Source organism: Protopterus annectens, chromosome 5.part0 (assembly GCF_019279795.1).
Source record: "Protopterus annectens isolate FY-2018-M chromosome 5.part0, PAN1.0, whole genome shotgun sequence".
NCBI classification, from domain to species: domain Eukaryota; kingdom Metazoa; phylum Chordata; order Ceratodontiformes; family Protopteridae; genus Protopterus; species Protopterus annectens.
Genome location: NC_056735.1, coordinates 1,369,064,797 through 1,369,068,659, shown reverse-complemented (window position 1 = coordinate 1,369,068,659; position 3,863 = coordinate 1,369,064,797).

Genomic DNA, 3,863 nt, shown 5'->3' with positions numbered 1-3,863 from the left:
GCCTCTGAGTAGACGATATGCCACAGAGTATAGCTGGAGTTTTTTTAGACAGTCAGCATATGGCAACTGCTTTAGGCCTGTGATTCTTTTAGTGAGGTATTTCTGTGGCCTTTCCAGCTGTTTCAGATGTCTTGTGAGGTACATACCAAATGGGGCATTATACTCTATAATGGGTCTAATGAGGGATGAATACAGTGGGACAATGACCTCCTTTTTTCTTGATGAAAAGCCCTTAGTGATGAGGTGTGCCACGTAGAAGGATTTCCTGACTGTTGTGGCGATGTGGTTATCAAAAGTGAGACCAATGTCCACTTGTGTCCCTAAGTCTCTCATCACACTTTCAATGTTTAGTGTCCTGCCACCTATGTGGTAGTTCATGGGTACATGTTTTTTTCCAAAGGGGATGACTATACATTTCTTGGCATTAAGCTTGAGCCCATGGCTCTGGCACCAGGCATCTGTTTTTGTAAGGCCCTTTTGTAGAATATCCACATCATTTGGGGATTCAATAATGGCTCCCAGTTTGCAGTCATCTGCAAACTTTGTTAGCCAGAGTCCCTTAATGTTGGCCTGTACTTCAGAGAAGTAGATGCCAAACAAGAGTGGTCCCAGGACTGAACCCTGAGGTACTCCACTTGTCACTTGTCTGGAGCTGGATTTGGAGTCGGCTACTTTTACAGTCTGGGTTCTGTCAGTAAGCCAGTTGGCAACCCATCGAGTGACGTACGGATTTATGCCCAACTTAGTAAGTTTATCTACAATTTCAGAGTGGGGGGTGGTGTCGAAGGCCTTGGCGAGGTCCAGATAGGCTGTGTGGACCTCCTTACCCTCGTCCACAGCTCTGGAGACCGATTTGAAGAAGTCAATCAGATTCAAGAGACAAGATCGGTCCTTCAAAAACCCAAACTGGGTGGGGTCCAATGTCTGTAGGTTGCCAATGTCTTTGTTTATAAGTTCCATGATGATGCGTTCCATGCCCTTACAGATCAGGCTTGTCAGACTGATGGGACGGTAGTTCCCGGGATCCAAGGTGGATCCTCTCTTGTGGAGCGGAGTAACTGTAGCTGTGCGCCACTCAGTGGGCATGAAGCCTGAGGTGAGGCTATGATTAAATATGACACTTAGGTGGGGTGCCAGTTCATTTTGTAGTTCATGTAGTACACGGCCTGGGATGTCATCTGGTCCCATGGATGCTGTATTCTTAGCTTTGGAGAGTGCTGTTTCTACCTGTGTGGCTGTGATTATCGGAATTTGGCAATCTTTTGGTATTAGATGGGCCCTTTAGGGGGTGAGAGGGGAGTGAAGTTGACACTAAATCGATCTGCCAGGATATTGGCAATATCCTTGGGATCAGTATATTTAATGCCATTCTGTTGTAGTTCACAGCAGATCTGAGCATTGCCATTTAGATTCTTGACATAACTATAGAATGCCTTGTGGTTGTCTTTGGAATCTTTGGCAATTTTATTTTCATAACTAGCTTTTGAGGATTTTATGAGGGATCTCAGCTTCTTACTGAGGCTGGTGAGGGAGTTTTTTGCATCCTGGGATTTTCCTCTTTTCTGCAACAGTTTCTTCCATCTGTTGTATAGTTTGTTTATAGCAGGGGACCACCAGATTGGCTTCCTTTTTTTGGAGAAGAGCATCTTGGTTCTATTTGGGATGGCATGATTCATGCACGAGTGGATGTGTTCGTACAGTGCCTTAGTGTAGGATTCTGCAGTTGAACTTCCAGATCCTGTCTGCATGGGTGTTGTGAAGTTTGTCACTTCTGACTTCAGTAGCATGAAGTTGGCTTTGGAGAAGTTTTTTAAGGAGGTCTCCTTACTGGGGGGTGGGAGTGGGATGTGGATGTCAAGGGTGATTTGCTTATGGTCAGACCTGACCAATGAGGGGGTGACCACTGGTGTGGAGCATCTATCTCCCATGTTGGTAATGACCAGATCTAGGATATTGGAGCCCCTGGTGGGACAATGGATTAGTTGATCCAGGGCATTGGAATTTATGAATTCCAAGAACCGTTGGGAAAAGGGTAGTTGAAATCACTTAGTATTAGGGTGTTTGGTTGTATCTTAATATTTTCCAGTATGTTTAGGAAGGTGTAGTGAGAATCGTGGGGTATGGTGGGGGATCTGTAGCAAGCTACAATTTGGATTGCAGTCTTGCCTAGTGTTAGTTGCACCTGGAGAATTTCAGATGCATTGTGTTGGGCAACTAGCCTGGAGGTGTGAATATCCTTGGTGAATATGGACACTCCTCCACTTTTAGTGTTTCGGTCTTGGTTTTGTGGCTGAAAAATGTGGTAAGAATTGTAGCCTGGTATTGCAGGGGTGCTCTCTGGAGCCTCAAACCAGGTCTCAGTCACTGTACAGATATCGATGTTCTCTATTTTTAGGAGTGCCTCGAGAGAGTGCATTTTGAGGTTTAGACTTCTAGCATTGAGTAGCATTACCTTCAGATTTTGCATGCTTGTATCTGTTACGGTGGTGGTTTTATCCTTTGAACCTTGCCTAAAAAAGGCACTATAGGGGTGGCAAGAGCTTTAGCCAGTAACCTGAATCCCAGGGGTGACAGGTGCAAACCATCTCTGGCAAAGCATCGTGGTTTGTCGATCATGTCTTCCCAGGCAGACAGATACAGGATCCCCTTTGAATGACACCAGAAGCTTAGCCAATTGTTGAAGTCAATCATTTTGTCCTTATACTGTGGTATCATTCTGGGTGAAGGCAGGATGCTACTCAGGGCTAGGGTCATACCTGCCTGGGTCACATGATCCAAGAGCTCTTCCATGTCTCTTTTCATGTAGTCCAGGGAGGTACGTCTCAAGTCATTTACTCCAGCATGGACAATGACAGCGTTGTATTTGTACTTGTTGTGGAGTGACTTGAGTGCATACGTTATGTGGCGGATCCTGGCACCCGACAGGCAGCTGACTGTAATTTTCTATTTGTTCAGCCTGGTGAGTGGGACATCAGTGTGCCTGACTATAGAGTCACCTATGACTAAAGTGTTGGGTACATTGTCTTGCCTTAGGGGCTGTTGTTGGGTGGCACACTGGTGTTGTGAACTATGTGTCACTTTGGTTGTGACTGGTGTTTGTTTGCATTTCAGCTTTGGAGGTCCTTGTTGCTTGGGCAGGTTAATGGTAAGGGCCTCCGCATATGTGCATTTAGTGTTGCTATGTGTGGGAGTTGATGGTGTGGGTTTTGAAGGGCTATGAGTTGCTAGAGGTGTAATGCAGGTGTTAGCCTTCTCCTCTTGACTGTCTAGCACAGTCTTGACCGGAGAGAGCTTTGCTTCCAGTTTGGCTATGTAAGTGCATCTCTCGCAGGTTGTAGTGCTGGGTGGTAGGAGGAGAAGATTGTCTGTGTACATGAGGCAATTGCCACATTGCCCCAGCATGCCCAGATTCACCAGGTGGACAGGAGAAACCACTGGAAGCTGACCCTTTGACATGCCTGTTTAGGTGCTTTTTTGTAAGGTTTAAGAGCTGTTTTCCCTTACCTTTGCAAGGTACTTTGCAATTGTAGGCTGTTTAGTGCCTATGATTAAGTTCTCCGTATTGACAAGGAGAGCTGAGTGCTTGTATCAGGTTCAGGCTTCCTAGTGCTTTACAGCAGGTTCTAGAGCAAGTGCTAGTCACAGGGGTTCAGATTTTAGTGCTACTACTGAGAAACCAGCTAGTTTTAAGGGAAAATTTGAAGAACAGATTTTCTGGCACCTGGAATAGTTTAACTGAAGCCTCGTAGTGCTGCACAATGTGAAAAATGTGCAAACACATGCGTTTTTAAGCCAGAAAGTTGAAAGGGATAGAAATCAGCCCAAAAAAGCTAATAAAATTACATTTTCAGAGCTGGAAACTA